General features: G+C 40.7%; 1 protein-coding gene across 2 annotated transcripts in view; it reads left to right on the top strand.

Moving 5' to 3' along the window:
* The window catches only part of LOC111249948 (uncharacterized), an 82,592-nt gene that overhangs the window by 29,520 nt on the left and 28,440 nt on the right, over window positions 1–24,632 (top strand). The gene's annotated exons all lie outside the window — the stretch shown is intronic.

Here is a 24,632-nt window from a genome sequence, read left to right as displayed (position 1 = left end):
GAGTTTCGTAGTGGCCGTTAACAACTGTTGGTGAATCTCCAATAGTCTTAATGACAAACATAGGGGCATCGGTCGCGGCACAAATTCCTGGTGCGACCTTTATACATACATACATATATAGTAGTAATACAGCAGCCCACAAATCCGCATTGCTTGCTCGCCTTTTCACAATCTGAAGGAGCTTTTTTGGACCAGCGCCATTTTTTTTCTTAGAATGTAATTTCCCTGTTCCATGCTTGACCGGTTGTCTGGTCTTATCCAAAAAGACAGATTTCCACCGCTGCCACCAAATCATAAAGGCCTAGACCATTGGTTGGTGACTATCAAGATATGAATGAATTTTTATGCCAAGACTAACAGCTATTTATTGTTTACTTTTTTTGGCTGCAGAAGGAAGCTACTAAGCAAACTATTAGATACGAACTAACCCGGCGCGATGTTTGGCTAACCCCTTGTTTTCCAAATATAAAAGCTATGGACAAACGGCACTTTTGATGGAACCCCCTTAGCGGAAAAGACATTTTGTCCCATTGGACTAGTTATGGAGGAACACATATCGAGTTGTTACAACTTATTAAACTTTCACCTTACAATAGCTTATCATATCTATTTTGCTTTACGTTGAAGGTCGCAGTTACCAAAATAATATCCTTGAAATAATCGTCTCGAAATAATTAGTATGAAAAAGGACGCTGTATAAAGGCGACTGTTCTTAAGACTGGGAGTTGTTCCCATTTGACTTAATACTACAGATAGAAAAAGTATTGACGCTTGGCCTAATTGGATAGTTCTGAAAATATGACCAATCGCGTCGGGTTGGCGCTGGCATCGTTTAAAAATTGGAACTTAGCAGTATCAGACGTGGTAGTGGGCAAAGATGAGAGAACAGTCAAACCGTTCGCCGAACTGGGGACGCCCGAGAAATACTCCGAGAAATACGTTGTAGCTAAAGGACGGGCCAGCTCTCAATGAAGGGAACAATTGTGTTTCAGAATTAACCAACGTTCATTGCGTAGAATTTGCGAGTTGTCAAAAAAATATTAGCCGTCTTCCTAGCTAGTCAAACAAGAGTAGCAACAGTGGGGGATGTGCTAGAACTGTTGGAATATCTTTACTTCTTACAACAGAGCATTTTAAAAATAAACTAAATGTGTTACGATGAAGATACAAATACTGCCCAGGTTTATAACATTTCTCTTATGGGTTATCAACTCGACTCGTTATCGGTAAATGGCTTTAAGATATTTTCTCATTTTCGTTTGAAGAATTTCGATGCGACTGAGACAAATCAGTTACGAAAAACATTAAAAAAATCATACAAAAAGTTAAGCGAGGTTAAGTAAGAGAGTAAGCGAGAGTAAGTCCGTCACATTTCCAACAAACTAGACATTTACTAGCGAACGATTTCGGGTTATTTAAAGAAAGTTAGCTAGGTTGGAAAAAAAAGAAGTTCGACGTCTGGGTACCGCACGAACTTCTTCGTTTTTCTAACGAACGCAGAGAAATTTTCCTCGATCGTGCTTTATCTGCGATGCTCCACGGAAACGCGACAAATTCCAGCCGTTGCTCAAAGCGGTTGATTATATGTGATTAAAAGTAGATCATATGTAACAATAATGTGTAAAAAATTATCGTCCAAGCGAAGGAAAGCTCCACAATCCGGGGCAAAACCCTGCCTGGCGCCAAAGAAAGTGATGCTATGCGAAAGAAACTCGGTATTATGAGCTGCTGCCATCTGGCAAAACTATTCATTCGGACCTCTACTCTCAACAATTAGAAAAATAACAGGAAGAAAACTGTCAAAAATAACGTAATCCTCCTTGAAGACGATGCCACACCACATACATGCTAGCTACCCAGGAGGAATTGAGAGAAGTTCGATGGGAAATTTAAATGCGTCCGCTGTACAGCCTGTGTCCAAGAAGTTCCACAATGATGGGATTATTATGATGTTATCAGCTAAGATGGCGCATATCTAGTTCAGCAATATTATGTGAAATATATATAAAAATATTTGTCTTACTGTCAATATGTTTCCACGATCAAATATATATATATACATACGTACCAGATATGCTGACTTAATTTGAGCGTGCATTGTCACTAATTACTGAACAAACTCCCGATTCAATAGGAGAAGATAGGCGATAGTATCTGTTAGTGTCATTCAGTCGGTGACCTAGATTGTGACGAAAAGTTTGTTAGTTGCCCGACAGGCCCCATTACGTATCAACAGCGCTGTTTGGGATGGGGTCAAGATTTTATTTTACTACTTCTGGGCATTACGATCAGCTCCAGGAGATAAGAATTTTATAAAGACATTGTAGTCACGTTAGATCTATTTTAGCTTGCCCCACGAGTCTCTGCCACAGAAGTAAACTGTCGTATACGTCACTGTCTAATATACAACGTAAACCCTGTATCAATGTATCTGTAGATTGGTCAAATTTTTGGGTAGAAGAGTTTCAGCTGGGTCAAGGATAATTTTTCCAATCAGCTTATCATGCAATATGCAGGTTGGACTAGGTTAGATAGTATTTATTAATATTTAATTAGTATCCATTAGAGAAGCCTTGTCATAGGTTGCGTTATTACCGACCGCGGGAGTATTGACGTAAAGACGTTCCGATTGGCGCAAAAAGGATAACAATTGGCTTAGCAAATTAACAGCAGAGTAATGAGATAACAATGCTAAATTTCATAGATTTTATAGACCTTACTATAAAACAGTGGTATCAAGGATGTCGCCTACGAATAGATTTTTACCTGATTGGCTCTTTCAGCCTGCCGTTCGCTAATACCCTATGTGCTAGAGACCGTCTGCTAGCATGAAATATATGTGGGATGGTCTAGGTTCGAAACCAGGGGTAGGTTCGTTTTGTGTTGAGAGATGCCAGCCGTTTGAAACAGTGCTCAATGGCAGTATGGGGCTGAAGACTCAAAACATGCGGGTGTTACAATAGGATGGCACTATATTTTCGTCAGCCAAACGACAAATTACATACAATTATCCCAAAATCATGCTTCTTCAATTTTTCTTTGTTTTGTTGCAATGTTTTCCTTTGAATTAATTTCGATCGTATTTTTTAAAATTCTATATCAATTTTACGTTAATCTCTTATATTCGCAGGGTCTTTACTTATGAAGTGCTGATAATACGGCATTTTGAAAACCGGTATACCCATTACAAGCTTCGAATCTAAGACAAACAGCTCTGACTGACACAAAATAGTGATTTCAGGCTTATAAAGCAAATAATTAGTTTTATAATGATAGAACTTGGCCATTGATAAACGACAAACCGGGAGAATAAGACAATGCACGAAAATCGCGGATTTTATATGATCCATTGGGCTTGGTATAGAAAAACATTAAGACAGTTTTTTTAACTTCGTTGCCCTTTAAAAGTGGCGAGATTTTCACGCGGTTGAAAAACAGCATCCTAGTAAGGATGATGTAAGAATTGGTGTAGTATTTACGGTACCTATATGTTTCTGGTTCGTTTGACATCTTTCGTTCGATCTACATAAACCATTGTGATTTAGATTGTTTCGGCTGTTTGATGAAGCTTCTCGATTCTGGACAATTCAATCTGTCAAATATCAATAATGTATACTATGTCAACTTTGCTTCTGTTTATGTTTATCAACTCAGACGACGTCATAGTCACTGTAATAAACCTGAACAAAAGTGTGAACTCTTCGAAGATCGGCTTCGATTCTCACTCTTCGGCTTCTGGCCGGACTCAATTCCCAACGCCCTATTGTTGGTCATGTTGGAACCATATTTGCTACATGACGAGTGCTAAGCATAGTGAGCTCAAGCTAATAGTAACATTTCGCATACATCATAAACAAGGAAAGTCCTTGCTAAGTATTTACCATTGAATTTCTAATAAGATCTCGTTTTATCCATGTCTGCTGTCGACAAGAGCGAGTTAGTATACTTCCGGTAATAATATACAAACATGGCAAATCTACTATAAATACCTGAAAAAATTTGTGGACGTAATGAAGGAATCTTCTCAGCAACATCTATTCGTGTTGATTTCTTTTGTCCGTATGGACCAACGATGCTCGCTTTTGTAGATGCCATCTGCTACCACGATCACACCATTTCCGTTTCAGACAGCTCCTCTATTTAGTGCCAGCAACAACAGCGACGTTGCCTCTCTATGTGTACGCGCTCTTCCTATGTGTACTAGAACGTCTTTTGCTAGACTTCAACACATAGTCTTCTGTCAACTCTATTGTCCACGCACGATACACGTACACGCGATTGGAGAAAGACATCCCAAAGTGTCCGTACGTAAAGCTCTATGCTTTCAATTTCTGCCGAGTCTAATCTATCATATGCAAATTGGCTGATTGCATATATTCGAGGAGTTAGCAGTTCCGGGGAGGAACGGCCTTGGGGCCGCGTCAGGGGGAAAGGTTTGGCAGAGATTTAACGAGAGAGCCATGGGGTTCCGGCCTTCCCCGAATTCAGCGACGTTTGAGAAAAGTTATTGATGCGGTACGGGCGGACGCGGCAACTAATATCCAAGCGGCAGTACTATTAGTAACAGTAGATAGATAAGCAAGCAAAAAACTGACGCGTTGGATCGGGTTTACCAGCTTCGCTCTGGTGAGCCGATAATGGCGTTATTTTCCTGAATCAAAGTATTCATTTCTTGAATAGGTGCGTCGGTAAGATGGTTACTGGTGCTTCCTTAGCTGGTTGCCCAATTTTATAAGCAGTGGAACTGCACAGAGACGGGTGATGGCGATGTGACAGAAGGAAAGGTGCATTTCTCCGAAACTCTTACGTTGTTATGTAATGGTGATATGAAAGCGGTTGATGATGCATTAGGGCTCACTTAGAGTATACCAAGATTATAGGTCCATTCATTGACGACCTAATTTATTCCGTATACATTCGTTATATTCCAATTAAATTATTTCTAACAGCGCGAATGAATAACTTCTAAAGGTTTCTGTTAGTGACACAAGTTCGTCAGTGCGCTCTATATTTGCCATATAAACTCATTATTATAGTGAATAGTCAGAGAGCCCGAAGAGACAGTCAAATATCGAAGTGATGCAGTCATCTCTTGCCTTAATGGTTGATATTTGCTTGTTAATGAAATGGGTTGTGTCACTCAATAACATACATACAGTATCAAATTTTATAACAAGTTATATTAAATTACATAGTTTGCTGTATAAACATATTTTTAATGAATAAATGTTACATACATAGTAAAAATGATAGCTTAACGGCTCAGATGGTTCCGGCGTCGAAGGTTAGGTACGGCAGCGGTGAGGCTCTGACGCCTGCCGTAAAACAGATGGTGCACGTAGACTAGCACGAGCGCCTAACATGCACGCACCCCGATACAGGGTCGGAGCCTTTCTACAGATGAACATACTGCTTTAAAAGCGATACGGTTAATCACAAATAAGCTTGATGCCCCCAGGGTCGGCCGTTCTTCGCTATGGTTTTTGGACGCCAGGCATTAATACCAACCGACGTTGTCTGCGGGGACATTCGCGTCGTCGTATTCAACGTACCGCCGAAGAACGAGTTTGGCGTTAGCGATAGCCTAAGTTAAGCTAAACTGTCTAGTAATCAAGCGAGCTTTTAAGTTAAAGGTCACAACATAAACGGGACTGATATTGTCTCTTGAGTTCCGTTGGACCATTTCGTTCCTTAGACTACTTCGTGTCCCTCAATGGAACGCCCGTGAGTTTCAAATAGTCGTAAACAGCAGCATGATTCGCATTATAGCAGCAGGTCGTTCGTTTCTTCGACTTCAAAAGAAGGCAATGAAGTTTGTCGTTGTTGTCAGCCTTGATTCGGACGGGGGGTAAGGAAACTTCAAACATCGGCCATACCCCGGAAATTCAAATTCCGAAAAAAGGTTAATGGCCAAGAGTACAAGGTGATGTATTCTTATAAATCTATCCGCCATCCAGTAGCGGCATCAAACCAGCGCGCAGTAGCGTTTTTTAAATCGGAAGATTGCAGGAGTGACTGGAAGGTCTGTCTCCTGGTGCATGCGTTCAGTTTAACTTCCAATACGAATATGTATTACAGGTGCTGGTTCAGATATTGGTCCTAATGATGAACAGAAAAACGTTTCGTAATGCATCCAGAATAGGCTAGATGCTATGGCTCGTTTTAGTGTATGTTTGCAGAAGACTTGTCAAAAGACAAAGCCGTAAGTTTATAGCAAAAACATCGGATATTAGCATTCTACTTGTGGCATAGCATTTTTCTGTATGCTTTATATATACATATATGTTTATGCCCACAGATTATGATATTCAATTCACTATGATGTCTATTAATAAATAAATAAAGCTAGAATTCGTTCCGCAGCTATTACAGGGTTAGTTGCCCCCACTTACTCGAAGCCTTATCTACAACTGTGCTGGACATCATCTGCCGTTCGTTTGCTATTGTATATATACTCGGATTGGACACGTGATGGGGTTTGGTCGTCTGGGTTTATTCGACGATAGCTCCTAGTGTGACGACGGTATAATCGTTGACTGTCGAAGGGCAAGCAGCTTCGTTTGTCGTCGGTGAACTATGGCGCGCGTTGACTACTATAATATGTATTATAATTCAACTTATTCTTGTAAATATTTCTATCTTCTACTTTACGGAAATAGATGGAATATCTAATGGTAATGTCACTGAATAATATGCTTTGTAGAGGCAACTTAACATGTACGTATACATCTATCTAATGTTCATGAATGAACTAAATCTATTGGATAGTAGTGATACAAAAGAAAACCGTGCGGCAATCTAAGTGACATGGCCACTTCGAAGACTCGATTGGCTGCCGCGCGCAGACAAAATATCGCTAAAAAAAAAAAAAAAAAAAAAAAGCGATCGCAATACTTAGTTATAAGGGACGCGATTCAACTATGGGATCTATAGTATATATGACAATGATATCAATCGAAACAGTAGCAGCTCAATACAATATCGTCAGCCGTGGGCAAAATAGATCGTTATCGATGTTATTAATCTATGTTTAAAAATTCTATAAATCTGCTAAAATTTATGCGTCACATTGTTATTATTTCACATAGAAGACAGACTATTTACTATTACAATTGTGTTTTACCAGTGCACGTTAAAATTGAACGGTAGAACAAAATCTTCAGCAAACGTCATATGATCGTAATGTATACCACTGACTGATCGATTAGTTAAGGCTTGTTATGCTCGTGTAACGTGTTTAAGTGCCTTCTCTCTGGTTTTTTACGGTTGGTGCAAACGTGGACAAAAAACCTACTTGATAAAAATCCTAATTATCTCACAGACTACAAAACTATAGTTAGTATAATCTTATATAATAGTGAAATGTTTCGAAAGCTGTGTCCGTCGCTATTTTGGACGGCCTGCGGCGTCTTCCGGACTCGAACCTTGATCCCATCTCACTGCCTAAAATTAATGTGTAGCTACGCGGCATTTCGACTGTTGTGGTGGTTACGTCTGCCATAAAACACCTATTTCTAAAACCGGATAGAGGCGCATTGTTTTTTTAGTACTATACGTCGTACTGCTATATGAGAATGCATGTTTTTTTTTTTTTTTATATTTATTCCTACGAGATTTAGTGTTCGAACTAACAGACATCGAACGAGAAGAGCTCTAACAAACTGTCATGGCAAACAGGCTAACAAGCGTTATACTGCGTTGATCCAATGCATCTGACATGAATCGTAAATTGTGTTTGTTTTCACCAAACTTGTAACAAACACAGACTAGATAGATGCATCCAATAGAGATATATATCGAAAGTTTATACCTGGGCTTGTTCTTTGAGAAACTCTCGCAAGCTATTATTGTGTATCTACGTCTGCTTTCGATACACTAACCGTCGCCGAAAATGAAACCGACGGCGGGGCGTTAATCATATTGCTTTGCTCTATCGGAATTACAGCGTAGGTTTACCGGTTCATCGATACCCTAGCCCGATACATTTCTTAGAATACCTCTCTGCGTATTCCCAAGCTCCAGCTCCAGCTCCAGTCCACCACCACCACCTTCACAAAATAGATCTCTCTAGATGTCAGATGGTCTTCGTCTATCGCTGACAGCTGAGGGAACTCGGCAAGGCCTTCGACAGCGTGGTCCAGCGGTCCCACGCGCAGAGATTAGATCAACGGCTATTCTGATCCTTCTGTTGCCGACTAACGTTTACCTTACGAAGCTTTAAGCTCCTTTCGCTCTTCGCACTTCTCGTAGATGTCCCTGTGACAATAGAACTGACACCTACAGCGACGCCGGGCCGGGCCAGAGGCCGATCTCATCACCACCGCGATGGACGAGACTAGCCAATGATCCCTTTCATGATTCGTCTTTCGCATGCCCAACCCCAAAAATGTATAGGCCGATTTGCCAATACCTCTCTGTAGTCTTGTACATACACACACCCAGAGTCACTCAGAGAATCATTTTCTTCGTGACGTTGCCACGAAGATGTGCGTTTCCGGAGTCACGCTCCGTTGACAGCAGTGATGGTAGCCTAGGCATGCGCTTTCATAGTTCCGTTCTGCATCGCCTGCTTTACTTATTCGTCATCTTCGTGGGTCAACGGCAATGCGATCGTTTCGTTCTGCCGCGTTAAACACTCCTCCTTTCAACCTCCTGGGAATCCATGATGGGGGGTTGAAGGAAAACGGGTAGGAATAGAGAAATGAAATCGCCAGAATGCAAAAAAAATTTTCGCTTGCCCGTTACAACTAATCCGGACAAAATGTCCTCCAGCGAACCTGAAGTAACTATCGTTGAAATGATCGAAGTAGTCCCAAGGGGAATGCCTTTATGGCCGTGGATTTTCAGTAAGATGTCTTGACTGGCTTCTGTGAGAGCTAACCGAAGTGGTGTTGCATGACGACGCTCACTAGAAACAAACAGGTGTAATTCGAAGAACTATGAACAATTGAATTCGGGTCGACCTTGCGACAGCTACAAGCTATGAACGGTAAGCAATGTAATCCCAGAACACGGCTCTAGCGGAACAGAGGCATCGTCAGCAGTGTGCTAATGTTAAGCTAACCCGAGGGGCATTGCTATAGAACGCATGCTTAAACGCCCTTACAGAAACCAAAAATGCGTCAGGAGACCATCTCTACGAATACGGAAGCACACGTTTTCATTTAACACGTGACTTTTGCTACTCCTCGGAGGTGAATTTACCTACATTTTTTTCAATGGTTCGTATCTCTCGGGGTTTTTTTACTTACACATTTGCCGAGTGAAGGGACTTTTCTTCAAACCACATTATCATTTCCGCATTTGGACTGGAACACAGTCCACATTGTTTCAGCAACCATATTTGAAAATGGCTTACCCAAATTGTCAGGTTAAAGTTTTACAAAACCCTATAATACGAAATAGAGTTTCTCAGATAAATTTGCCACTGATCTATTGCGTATACTCGACCTGGCTGTGCTCCGTCTCTAAACACTTGGCTGTGTAATGATCGTTAATGAATATGTATGCATTTTACTACTTATCGGCTTCTTACAACAACGCACAAAGTGTCCTACGAGAGATAGTTCTGCATCGATCGGGTGCTACTAATTTAACCCGACTCAGTCAAAGTCCGTACACTATACAGCCTATGTGCCGGCTGTTATCGGCACTTTATCATAGACTCTTCGAGACGGAAGCTCACTCCCTTGCTTGCGGCCGACTCAGATAAAATGGTGCTTAGGGCTCTCTTCAATCGACTATTTGCTGTCTAATGGAAGATCCAGATTTGCTCTATATCCCTTGTAATGGTGCTGCCGCAATCGGATGGGCTTGTAAACGATTGATCTTTATTGTTTCGTTCTCGCAATTACCGAAATAGGGGCCTTGCTATAAATTGTGATACTGCATGTATGAAATGGATATAAGGAACTGTTGGTAGCAAGCTACAGCCTCGGACACGTTGAATGAACATGACCAGTTTTGAAGCACGATTTTGTGACTTTTTTTTTTCATAGTTCTACGTTGGAGAAGATATTTCCTTAGTATATGGCCACAAAGTCAGGTAGTTTAATTGTTTGGGTTGTAGATTCTAGCACGACCTAGAGTGGATAGAGGACTCTTGACAGTTTGAGATTCTTCATTTTGCCCATTTGTTTATGTTCAAATGGCAGCGGAGTAATCGGCAATAAAAATTAGGCTTAAAAAGGCTAGGGTGAAAATATTTAAATTATCAATGGACTCGTGCCCCAAGAGAGCGAAGGGTACAACAATCGAATACGTTAAAGTATAGTATACTTATATGCAAACATAGAAGGGAATTACATTCTGAAGTATCGTATCATACGTATCGATGTCTTCGTTCAAAATTGCGAAGCATTTCTGTAAAGCATCGTATTGTCGTTGGCTATATTCCCTTACGTTTACCTGTAAACATTGCGGTATGGAAAAATCTACCATACTCAATTCAAGACATTGTCACACTATGTGACGACTCAACGTTCTATTGTTTTGACAGAGTTGATTTGGGGTCTTGCCCGAAGTTTCGTCTGTTTTTCTAGAGCGCTGCGAACCTCCTTTATAGCCTTTAACAAAAAAAATATCAAAGGCTTCTGCTTAAGCAGACAGCTGCTCGAGTTGAAATGACGCAAACAAGCGTTCACCTGTGGGCTTTGAAAAAGCGTAGAGATCCCGGTTTGGGCAGTTACCACGGCCTACATAAAACGATTCGTTTCCAATGCAATAAAATTCCAGACGAAAAGCGCGCCTTTTTCGCCTCCCCATCAGCGTCGCATAACCGTTAAGGGGTTCAAGTAGCGAACGTCAGTGAAGGCGAATCAGCCCTTGCGAAATCAGAATGCCGTATAATAAGTTAAAATTTGCTTAGTGGCCTCAATAAGGTGTGTGTGCTTACTGGTTTTTGTTATTGCGTTTTCAGCCGCGAGGCCCATTTGCATCTATTACAATTAACGAAACATATTTGTTCAGTAATCCTTGATTTAAGAATATTAGCAGTATATTAGCAGAAGATGTTGTTTTATGGGTTTAAGTGGTATATGTGGTTAACAATTGTCCAATAAATACCCTGACTGTGAACAGACAAAACGCTGAAAACACAAAAAAACTAATGTTCGCGTGTCTACCTAGTGGCAAAAGAGAACTTGACATGAAGATTTCCATGAGCGAGGTGAGCATGGCGCTTATGCGATCTGTCTTTTATTTATTTTTCAGTCATTAACAGCTTTGGTCACCAAAAATGTAAACAAACATAGCATATATATATATATATGGCATGATGGCACAACGAAGAGCGAATCACTATAGAATAGTAATATCATATACTTTCAAAAATGACACACACGAAGTAAACGAAAAAACTATATCAGATGCGAAAGAGTTTATCAATGAAATTAGATGAGCGGGGCAGAACGGCTGATGCCAAAATGATTTGCCACCTGTTAGAAAAATATTGCCATAGCGTTTTAGTGATCCAAACGGGAGTATTCCTATTCAGAAGTACTATAAATAACTTATAAGCAAGCTGGCAATTAAAAAAAGATCCTATCTCATCTAACTAAGATGTAAGGGTTCAAACTATGATAGAAAATGTGGCAGCTATACCCAGGTCAGGTATAATGGCTAACAAATGCTACGAATGTTGAAATTTCGCTGTAGGTAAAGGATCGATCGGGTTCGTAATTGATTTATAAAAAAAAAAAAACTGGGAGTTTTCGGGAGAGACCAAGTGCGACTCAACGACGGAAATAAGAAGTGGCTTGTTTTCTACAATAGTTCCGTGTACACCAATCAGGAATATTTGCATGCTGTCTAACTAACATATATAGTTACAACTATAATCAACGCCCATGGTTCGTAACTTACGAGATAACCTACTGGATTTATAAACAAAACTTATACAACACAATTAAATAATGAATTCTGTAACTGTCCTTGATTAACAGTTACAATCTTTTGACATACGCCTTACGGATGATGGCACAACACTTGTCCACACGAAACCTGTTTCTATTCTTCAGTGTAGCCTAGTTTTCTACCATTCGGGTGGTGGTTTTATTTTTAAAATTATGCACCAATACTATAATATAGACTTGTAATAAACGTTGACACCTGTATTTGTATTTGTACTAATCTTGAAACTAGTATTGCGTTAACCGAACGTCGAGTTTGGTCTCGCGTATCAGGGATTAGCGATGTCGAAAAGTAAGCCAATAGGATAGTGTTCTATTGTAATGTTCTCAACATGTATAACGAGACCAATTTGGATACGTATAAACGAAGAAGATCAACGTTCACAGCAATGCTGAATAGTTACGCGTTTCGATCATACCGGCGTGCACGGATGTTTGCGATTAAATTAAACGCTCCTGACGCTCTTAGAAGGAACGTCGTGAATACGTTAAAAGAAAAAAATTTTCGCTCTGACTAGCGATTTGTAACCATCTGTGAAAATCGGTCCTTCAGCTGGTCTTCTCTTTGGCAAACGGATACCCTTCTGAATATTCAAGGTTCATATAGGGTCATGTGGTTATATTCCGACACTCATTGAGGTATAGCAAATAAAGGTTTGGTAATCAACTTTAGTTCGAGTTAAGCATTACAAAACCCTTGCCCAGGTAGAATGGAAATGTAAGTTGACTGGGTCTCGAACCCAAGTCACCTCATGTGTAACTCGGGTTATCGAGATGTCCACTAACTTTCGAGCATGCGAAAAGGCAAATGCTTAAATTCAATTCGCCAACTTATAGTAAGTTTCTCTAAATGTGTCAAAGGCATTAATAACTGTAAATGTTATATAGTAGATCATTACTAATCATCCAAGGCGAACGAACAGCATTCGTTTGGCATTGACTAAACTGACCTCGATACCGACTTATCGAGTTACTGTGCATTTATTAAGCCTTGTAAAGGCATATTTAAAGCTTGCATGATTATGAATGAAGCCAAGCACGCACCTCACCGCTCCTGCAGTAGTGATGTCCAACAAGACTTTACAGCCGGAATCGTACGACACCTCAGGCCAAGGATCGGCCAGAGAAAATACTGATAATCTTTATCAGTAGACTGTTTATCTCTAAAGCTGTTTCAATAACAGAGGACTACTCTAATGCTCGAAGAACTTCGAAGAAAAACGTAGCTGACCGTGATATCTAAGGTCAGTACGTTGACAATTCATCTCTTGGCTCAATAAAGCATTTTGTAATAAAGAAAATGATGTATCTAATCCACTGTTCTTGGCGGGGAATGCCTGGCTTGTCTATGCAACCACCATCCTTTATAACCTATGACTATAGGATCGAAATTAGTAGACAATAGCTTTACAAAAAAAAAAAACGAACAAAATATCAGCATGTTTATGTTAAGGATACGTGTGTTACGGCGCAGCAAAACGAAGCTAGGATTGCTTCGAAAATATTTATTTTAAACTTTGAGATTTTCCTGTATCATTTTATATTAACAACAACAACAACCTAACCTTCTGTTCGAATTCGGTCCGCCGAAATACCTATCGCACCTAAAAGATGCCACGAAGTTTCTAAATTATTTTATAGATCTTTAGATGTTAAGAAGAGATATTCGCATCATAAACAGCTATAAACAGACATGCGTGAATAAACATGTCTTAAGCGGCAGTGTTTTTTCGATTCGTTTCACGTACGAATGAACGAATGGGCAGTAGGCTCCGTAACGAGATTGGTGTCAAAAATAAATATAAACAATATTCAATATTATTCATGTTTCTTTTGTCCTAGACGTGGACAGAAAATCACTAAAAAATCAAATTATCCTTTCAATATATATATAGTTATTACTAATATTGGCAACAGCGTGAGTGATTGCTAGATCCTAGTTAATTCCATGAAGCGCTGATCGGCTACTTCCGGAACCGTCGTATACCCCTAGCTCTAGTCTGCCTCGTAAAACCGTGGTACGCACAGAAGAGCGCATAGAATTTATTACGCCATGTTTGTGTGCAAACGACTGATTGATTTAAGTTCATCATTAAGTTAAGAGCATGGTAAGTTCATCAGTGCAGAATGTTAGCAGAAAATCTGTCTATGTTGAATTCTGTAATAGCACGAATATCAGCGTGGCAATAATTGAATTTCCCTATGGAGATTTCATCTGTATATATCTACTGAAATAGATTATTGCTAGTGTGTATAGTGGACGATTCCAGTATCAGCAATACGCCTCAAACAATAACAATGTGGACTCGCTGTGATTCTGCGAACTTGAGATAGCCGCATTTGCTTGCAGTAGGCCGTGCTCCCGCCTCATTTCGTAGCCAGACTAAAGCCCATGAAAAGCGCCTGACTACCTGACGCTCGCGTGGCCTTAAATATATATACACCCACCATTCTCTTGTTAGTTAATGCTATAATTTACTGAATGTTAGTAGTGGCCTTTCTGGGCATCTATGGATTTGTAGAGTTGATAAATATATTTTTGAGGTAGTTCCTACAATACAGCTATATCTTTATCTTGATACGAGCGCCGCAAGCAGACTTGCTATATTCACGGGTGCTTCAGTTGATTCATGAAGCAGTATTTCATATTCATAAAACGTCGGGTGGGATCGTCAAAAGATTCGAACTTTACGTCATCGTCCGATCTACTCTCTCTGAATAATATATTTACCACCCCAGAGAACAAAGAGAGCTTCTCACGTACTGAATTTATATAGCCATCTACAAATGTATAAGCGAAACGACAAACATCCGAATAGTCGGTGTTCTCAGTTTGTCGATCTGGATGATTAATGGCTTCTATTAACCCACTTAAGATTGACAAATGTCCTTATTTTAGGCTGTAATGATTAATTATGGTTCAAATAGTAATTTGCCGCAGCCATCGTACAGGGTAGCGAGAAGTTTGGCTTTGATCTTCAGTCCTGCCTAGAAATTTCATCGTTCCCTTTTTAGTTCTAGATTGTCTATGACCTGGAATATTTGGACTTAGCTTGATTTTCATCTAAAAAGAATACTTCCTAAGATATACCTTTCACTCGGCCGATTCTACATCAATGATCAAAATGTACGAATTTTACTCGAACATGGAGGCCCTAAGCCGCATCGGTTGAAAAAAGACTCACAAGGACAAATATATATATATTTAACAACGTAGCGACAAAGCATCGATATACAGCTGAATCGATACCCTATGCACACGATTTAGTTAATTTTTCTTAGCGCTCTTCACTCAGACATATATTTAATTTAATTATATTCCAAAGTATATTTAATTTCGTGGCTTTTCGGCTTTTCTCACTCGAGTCATGGATCAAAACGGATATTAGGCGAATTACTATGATCCTGTCAATACCATTACCTGTACTCGGCATTGCCATACACTGATCATGATAACATTGATAATTAGTTATACAGAAACTGTTTTAAAATAATCCTTTAGTCCATATCCTAAACGTTTCTCTATTCCAGTGGTTTGTCGAGGATATTTTTGTCTGGGCTCAATCGTTTCTTCCCTGCTACTGAACCAGATAAAAATCTAATAGTAAAGAAATATAGCTTTGCTAACAGTAGGTCCGGGATATCCTGGCGCGTATGTAATTCAAACATGTCCAACCTTTGTTTTTATATGGATTTCGATTATTCTAATGTATTCCAAGTCTTCTACTGTTGCTGCTATTGCAATCGTGTCTTTACCGACTACCACGCCACTTTAGGTCCGGCTGGATACTTAGGGACGCGCATCGGGAGGGTTTGTCCATAACGGATCGAATCGCGTCTAGATCTAGCTCGGGATCTAGCCCATAACGTCAACTGCAACATAATCTACATTACAGCGGGACCGCACGAAAAAATTTCGCGGAACGAGGAAGTACGAGCCTCAGTTGATAAAAAAAAAAACACACGAAAACGTTGTTGTACCTGTTTGCTTACACGTTCATGTCGTTTCATTTAACCCTCGTGGGCCTATTATGTACCAGAAGGTTCTTTAGGTGATAACATATACATTGGGCTAATGGATGAATGCATTGAATTGGTCTTTTTTGTATAACTTTGTATCTTCGCACTTTGAGTTATCTGCGAAGATCTCATCATCGTATTTTATTCTAAATCACCTAATATATCGTACATACATGGTGAGAAGTACTTGATAGTTTGAAAATAGTCACTTAAAAGTTTTAGAATCGTTATTTTCCCAAACTAGCAGACAAATAAAATGCGGGGCGAAGAAGAGTAAAAAAATACGACGGAAACTCTAAATATCAAGCGACCCTTTTCAAGGAGTAAAAAAAACAACGAAGTTTGCCCCAATCTACGTATTTCACTTTTTCATAGAAGCTTAGCGTAAATGCTTCACCCACAAACTCCGAACTTCACACATAGGGATCTGCTGATTGAAATCACGTTACTTGCTCATTTTTACTAACTATTGTATCTTCTCCTCCCAACTTTCACTAAAACCGTTTGCACACTGTGACTTTAATGGGAGTTGAAGAGGCCACTGCTTCCACTGAAGTGCCGCGTTATCAAGTTCGAACATTCTAAGAGATAGTTGTTAATGGTCATTTTGCTTATCGTTGGAACCGTTGCCACCCGGGCAATCTTTCTTTGCATTTCTGTCTCGATCTCTTCATTATATCAACAGGCTCTGCCAGTATCCCAATCTGAGTCATCCTGAGTGCGGTTCTTTGCCAGCTATCCCGGAGGTACTTACAGTGCAAAAGGTTTGTCATTAGAGAAAAGGTAATACGGTAGAATTGGGGTGGTCTCGCCCATGTATACTGCGGGTCGTACGCCGAACCGAACAGTTTACAATATCGCTAGTGACTACTTTAAATGGCTATACAGTAAGCAATGGAATCAATACATAAACATATGTTTATGATGTTATATATATATATGCATTAGCTAATAATAATAATGGCTTGACTAGTGCATCATGTTTATGTAGTAAGCTCCGTCGACTCTGTTTGTTTTGTAAACAATACACAACGAGCAATAGCTAGGCTTTTATTAATATATGTTAAAGACGCTCTAGCTTTTCTTCAACTAAGAGACAACTTCAGGACGGCCAAGCACTTATTATTTGAGCTTCTATTTTTAATATTTCCACCGATGGCTTCCTGATAAAATCGATAATGGAATATGCTTACCTACCACTTGTTTTTTTTAGGACATGGAATGCTCCATAATCACACAAACCTAGATCGGGGGAATTAGCGGGTTGAAGCTATCGTTGGGTATCCTTTTGCTTCATTCAGTAAGTGAAGCATGACAATGAAGTGCGTCGTTGCCACCAAGTAACCAGGCTGCGCGCGTTCGATCGCCGTGCGAGCGTTCTATGGGTCTCTTGAGGAACTCAATATCGCGAGCTGCATTCACTTTTTTTTTTTTAAATTTTCCGCCACTATTTCATAGTAGCAGGTGCCCCTGAGGTAAGTTGCAAGTACGGCCATCATTCTTATGCCCGAACCTAATCGACAATGCTACCGAATTCAATTTCTCTCCAGGGTGACGCCCGCCATTCTCTCGCTTAGTTTTTCTATGGCTGGTAGCAAAAATTCAACCATACTATGTTTATGATGACCGTAGAGTTCAACGTAGGTTTTTTGTTGATTAAAATTCCGCAAGTTGTACGTAGGCTATACCACACGCATTTCTAACTAGCATAAAGTTTATTCACGGGAGACATTTTTTTACATGGCTTCTAAATGTTGAGTGCCTATGCAATATAATAAAGTACATGTAAAGTGCTAGTTTTGACCGACAGAGCTCCCAGACTCCAGACTCTACTTCTGTAAAATTTATCTCGATTGCGACAGGGCACCTGGTTACCTTCTCGCTGGTTTTCTACGTTCTATTCTTGATCCTTGAAACGTTCTAATCGTTCACGTTTCATTCAGTTTTTCTCGTATAAATTTCTAGAAAACTTGAGTACTTTCTAGCTAAATTAATTAACCTTTGAACTACACGCCGCTACTTCGAACTTCGCCAGATTCCTCTGCCTGTATAATGGCAATTGAATAATGCTGCGCGTGTAATATTAGATACGTAACATTGTACGGAAATAATTATTGTGTAATTATAGTTAAGAATGAATTGGCCTTTTTGCTTTTCGTTCATGAAAACGAAAACTTTTACCAAAACCTACCAGTGCTGAAAAGTCAAGCGCTATGACTGTTCCGTTCATCATTTTTAGTTGCACAAAGTTTCGGTGCGTAGACGTCTGCCGAGTCAACTGGCAGCGTCAAAAAGGCTACACGTCTTTTTGACTATTGCCTACCTCTCTATTTGGCGTTGTCATTACGCGACAATAATAGAACTCAAATCCGGACAAGTAACGTTTACAGAAGCATGCCTTAAAGCAGTGGTGCCATCGTAAAAACCACATCGGAAGCTTCCTCCACAGAAACGCCGTGAAGGAGAGGAGGCATAGCTAGTATATCATACTACCCCCCTCCCGCTGACTTTTACGCAGCGCAATGACCTTTAGGCGAAGGCGACAAGTCTTTACTGGAGTACTGAAGTGTTTTTTGTGTCCGTCTGGAATTTAAGCCACTACTTGTGAAATGTGTACATTCTGGATTGAAGCCTAGATGATCATGCGTTTATGTTAGCAATCAGATACATTATGCACTATGCTATCAGCCTCAAGCTGAAACACTACCAATACACCAAACAGACAAACACATTTGAAAATACGCGTTGTCACATCCTACTTGCCCGCTCTGTAGGCTAGAAAGCTACAAGCGTGGCTTTTCAGTCATTAACGGTCGTGAATTAGTTTCGTCACTCGTCCTCACCGCTTCTGTCACCGGCTCACGCCGTACTTAAAACTTCAATCATCACGTTTCCAAGCTTCTCATCCTTGCCCAGAGGCGCTCCCTGATTTCCATTTTGCCGCCCCACCTTCCGTCTCAGTCTGCTTCTTCCCTGCAACACCTTAGCTACTGAAGTTCTACCGTATCAGTTACTAAACACCCCCCCCCCCCCCACGCACAAACAAGATGCTACCGCTACCATTGCTAACAGGCGGAAACACTTAGGGCAGTAATCATTCGACTTATACTACATACACGAAAGTAGACTAACGTATGTGCTTTTCGGGTTTGGGACTTGACCATTCACGATTGCATTAAGTTAATCGTTTGGCGACTGCCCGCTGCCAATTTTAGCTTCTGCTATGTTGATTCGTCCTTCTGGCCCGTGTCGACATAACCGAGGGGAATAAAGTATGAGCGGAACAACGGATTCTACAGGGGCGTAAGGAGGCGTCGAGGGATGTAAAGCGACAGAAAATAACCTGCCGGACCGACTAGGCCGATAAAGCATACAACGCATAAGGACCAAATAGGTTAGGTTAAGGAAGCGTGCAAGGAAAGGGATGAAAGCAAAAGAATCAGAGGGGATCGTTACAGCCAGCGTATAATTGTTGACGAGTATAGCTTACGACGATCGATAATAGACAAATACGTCAAACTAGAAGGCTTTACTGGGAATTGCTGTTCGTGTGTTTTGTCAAACTTTTCTATGGTGTATGTGAATGTATGTGACTGAAGACAAAAGAACGCTGAATTGGTTTGTACAAAACAACAAAGAAAGCGACACTCATGGCAAAACTCGTCGTTGCTCATAGCGATTTCGTTAAGACGGACAATTCGTGTTGAAGAATAATAACTAACGGGGAAGGGATTTGAGCTTAGAATCTAGAATGAGTCTGCCAAGGACGTGCCATCCTTTAAAATTTATTTATCCATTGATTTCTTACCGCGAACAAACTGCGTCAGGTATTTTGAAGAAGCACCGCATCGTAAATCATTTTATAAAGTTAATTGGATAAATGATCCGAGTTTTGCGTCCGGTTTTGCTTTTAAGAAGCTAGCTCCTATCAGCGAAGGACAACATGGGTTTACCACCTTAAGTCCCCCAAAGTTTACTAAGTAGGTGCGTTACCGCCGCAAAGACTATTGACTCACTAATTCATCGTCTCAGATAGGGTTTGATTGAGGAATCTAAATGATTTTTGATGAAATCTGAACAATGGTGGATGTCCATTGAGGGTCCTGTCTACTAGCCGCCACTACTTGGGTAGATGGTTCAATTGAACTAAATTGTCGCTTTTATCCAAGACTGCCTCTTTTTAGTAATCCGTGTTACATGGCAGTATACAAAGGTTTACATATACGAATGGAAAAATAATATCCATATAGATTTTAGGAATTGATTAGCGAAATATCGATTGTTAATTATACCTTTACCTGTCCATAATACATTACATGTGGCAAGAGGCCACATTCAAAATCCAAGCAGCGCTTTTCTATCTCTAACTTGAGTTAAGTGACACAAACTTTTCTAAGACATAGTCAACCAACACGCTTGCGTGACCCATAGATAAGCCGTAGAAGCCGTCTAAATCACGTCAACAGGCACTCTCAATGCACCCTTCCAAAATAAATCATCGCGTGTATTAGTCCGGGCAACACGAGATGCCACATATACGCACTGGATTTTGTATTGTCATTTTAACAGCAGCGGTCAACGACAATAGACAATAGGGTGCTCAGAGAACCCCACTGACTCTGACTGAATATCCGAACTAGTGATACCAGCAAAACCAGTACCGCTGAGTAGCAGTACGATTACAATTGCTATTACTGCTACCAGCTATATGGTCCATTCATGGTGATCATTTCAGACAGCAGATCCTCTGTAGTTCCGGTGTTGCCAATAAGCAGTGAGTGGATTTTGCTGAGCAGACATTGTTTATCTGATAAGGCAACGATCTACTAGAGGCCGCGCAATATGCAGTAGCATAAACAGATTTCGTTAGAGACAGAGACCAAATGAAACCGGGATTGAGTTCAAAGAGGATTATTCAACTACACATTGATTAAATTGCCCTGCCTCGCGCCGGTAGGCAGCTGTCAGCTGACGGCTTGGTTCAGGAACAGGGCAGGCAGATTGGACGTGTTGCACCTTGGGCGACGCATACAAAATGCTGTACAAACTCTAAACTCAAGAGCCGGGAATATCGAGCACAGGCTAAGCGAACTGAGGGACTCATAGCAGGTCAGAGACAAGGAACGGGCACGGTAGCCTCGAGGGTCTAAGTATCCCGGGTCGTTTCATCGGCATGTTTTTTATAGCGAATGTTGGCGTTGACGAAATCGGCTTTAGTTCTGGGTCGCTCCTTGGCGTTACTTAGAGACGGGAATAGCGCGTGGATAGTGAATATCTTGTAGACTGCTGATGGCGTTTCCACGGCTGAGGTCGCTATGAAGGGTCTAATCGAAGGACCCCGACAAAGTGTGTTAAGATGAAACTAACCCAATCGTAGTGGGTGTTAAAATTATGCTGACTCACTAACTTGGATAGGCATAACACCGAAATATTCTTAAGGAGCGACAAGTATAGATAAGTTCTTCCCAGGTTCTCCGTTTGAATTTTAAGTATTTTATCCATCTACAAAATGACAAAGAGCTACAAAGCGTATTTAGTGTCCATAACCCGCGTTGGAGTCAGATGGGGGCGCAGACTTCTAACTTGTTACAGCCGGCGAACGGGGTTACTTTGGACATTTTATGGGCGAGGACGTAAGCATCAGCAGCTCTATGCTATTTAGTGCAGTAAGCGAGTAAAAGCTATATGACGATTTCTATCTGATTCGGCATGTAGCGGACAGCGACCAGAGCGCACACAAATTTATCCATTCAGTTCTTTAGATGTTTGGTAATATGCTGCAAACCGTCTGCAACGCAGCTGTACGAGCGGGTGCATTAGTATCGATGTATTTTCGTTACGACTCGACCAATAATCGCGTTTTAAGTATTTTCGAACATCCCGCCTGATGCAAGAGTGGGCGTGGCGGTAAATTTAAAATAGGTTGCCCGCGTCTACCGTCCTTTTAAGGTTACCTGAAAGATGGAGGTATGATTAGTCGCGCGTTTTTGGGCAAGTCAGAAAAAAAAACACACACAGAAAAAGGACCTGTGCTCCTTCTAGCATCTGGTCGTATTGAGTCGACTGATGTATATGGACCGGCAGTGTGGGGCCGATGGTTTTGACAGAAGAAATGCACCTGTATTGAGTGTTGCCCAATGGGGCAATCAGATTTTGCTGATCTAGATTTAAGAGGCAGATCAACTTTAATCTAGGGAATTGTTTGTGGAGTTCTTGGCGACAGTAACTGAATTGTTAATGACCAAATTGAACAAGTCGATCACGAATAAGTATATTATTTGTTTATTTAATAACAATGACCATAAGAATAATTAAGAGAAAAAGAAAGGATGAATCGTAGTAATAGAGATATTAATAGTTACTATGCTTTTTATTATCCCTATTATTGATCACCTTATGGATATTTCCAATTCTGGTCCACCTTAGACCACTGGGCTGATGTTTGCTAACTTCTTCAGCAATCGTAGTTGATTCGAATCTCAGGTAACTAACATAAGGTAACGGGCAGTGTTAAATCAAAAAAGTTTCTCGACAACGAAGACGAAAAGAATGCTCGTAATTAAACGTTCCTAGTGTAGGTTAAGTACTCGACCCGGCGCGAGTACTGTCTAACAGCACATTGAACCTAATATAGGGCATATCGACGTCCCCCCCCCCCCTCGCTCGTTTGAGTTCCGCGAATGCCCACCTAATCATATGACGACATGATGACCGAGGAAGGCCTCACATGCATCCAATGTGTAAAACTGGCGAAAAAAACACCTAGAGATCGCATGTTTACTCGACCGTACTTCGATTACACAGCCTCCCACAAAGGTGTACAAAGTGTTGCTTTCCAATGATAATTGGTTATCAATATTTGTACAGGACGTCGAAACGGCTTGCGGGCATGCTCCTGTTGTACCACACGTACTTCTACTCACACATTTCTCAAACGATAGAGAAACTGTTAATTGTATGGACGACCTGGTTGAATTATCAAACCAGTTTCTGGTGGAGGTCGACGTGGTGGGCAGAGGATTTACTGATAAGTTAGTTAGTAACGACCTCCGAGTGAGAGAAACTGCTGACCGGTGCTTACCTAGAGTAGGTCGCACGGGACTAACATATATCTCAGGCCTGTGAAGTTCCTTGGGCAGAATCTGTCAGACTGATTTGTCTGGAAAACTGTCCGGCCTAGGAATGGTTGTTGCGTGCTGGTGTTTTCTACGGGTACCGGTGGCTAGGTTAAATAATGTGATACTGGTAGCTGCGCTGTCCGCGGTCGCTGGTGGAAGGAAGCTGTAGCGCTGGTGAAATGTTTATTAAGAGCGATGTTAACGTATTTCATTTCCATGGAATACATTCAATTTCGAAACTCCTTGAAAGCGTAGCTTTTTTGACATTTCAAACAGCAAGCTACGTGAGAGTGGGAATGTCTCCATAGAGTGACACTGTTGTTGGTCGCAATATCGCCTTTACATTTAACAGACCCAAAATAATGGCTGTCCTAGTACTAAACGACCTTTATTGCGCTACATATACGTACGTATGCCTGTACGTATATTTAGCGCAATACGTACACACGTATACGTATATATGCATACTACTACTCGGTGGCACAACTAAAAAAGAGCTGTAGTGCACCAATTTGTCGAATATAGAAAAATTTGGTCAAATTCCGGGCTCTCGTACCTTTCTTATTGAAGCAATTATTCCCGATATAACTGTTAAAGGAGACTGCATACAATCAACGAGCGTTAGGTTCTTGGTTTAGGTCTTGACACCGCCATAGAAAAATCACTATCATTCGTACACGTTCTACAACATAAAATTGGCTACAATTCGATAAGTCAAAGCTGTTGAAATCTGCAATTGGCTTGTGAATACGTAATCCGCAATTTTGCATTCATGCAATAATCATCACTGAAGAATTATATATCCGAAGAAAAAATTATCAAGACAAACAAAGCTAGGCGCGATCCGACATCGAGCACGGCACTGAATGGAAATATATATATATATATAGGGCATATATTTGCCCTCTTGTAGCGTTAAGGATGACGACGTAATGCCATGATTATAGTAGAGAATTTAATGAAAATTCGACCACCTCCCGTATGCTTGAGCTTGCCCTCTGAAGTTCATGTGTTATTGCATTGGGATGCACAGAACATCGAACAAAACATTTTGCTTATAAAGGTTCCTTTCATTTGTTGGCAAAGGGTTCCACACCAACTATTATCATTTTCCCATCAACTGTGACCTTATTATTATTATTTTTACAGCCGGTGAAATTGTTTCAAAGGGAAACAAATCAAATATAAATAGCCTATACACTATCTCGTGACATGATTTTTCCATATTCAAATTAGCCCACCGAGTCATCTTACTTTCGAATAAGAGTTAACTTCGTTTATTAGTTAGTCCGTATTATTCGTTCGATATCAGCCCTTAGGCAACACAATAGTTGCCGACAAGGGCGAATAAGCGACTCAAACCGGACGACTTCGAACTATTTACCATAGTCCAATTGGGCTCGGCCGCGATTTCTGCCGCCAGCATGGTCATCACCACATCCAACCTCTGGAAGCTATTGACGTCACCGTTTCCGGTAGCACGATAACCGTCAACGATTAACTGCAGCGCGCTTTACGACCGCGAGCCAAGCCGATCATGTTAAGCGTATTGTAAACGTTGTCCTTTTCCATTTCTCGATGTACG

Source organism: Varroa destructor, unplaced genomic scaffold (genome assembly GCF_002443255.2).
Source record: "Varroa destructor unplaced genomic scaffold, Vdes_3.0 BEIS01000004.1, whole genome shotgun sequence".
NCBI classification, from domain to species: Eukaryota; Metazoa; Arthropoda; class Arachnida; order Mesostigmata; family Varroidae; genus Varroa; species Varroa destructor.
Note: the sequence above shows the minus strand (reverse complement) of the source record. Positions and strands in the feature narration are given on the sequence as shown.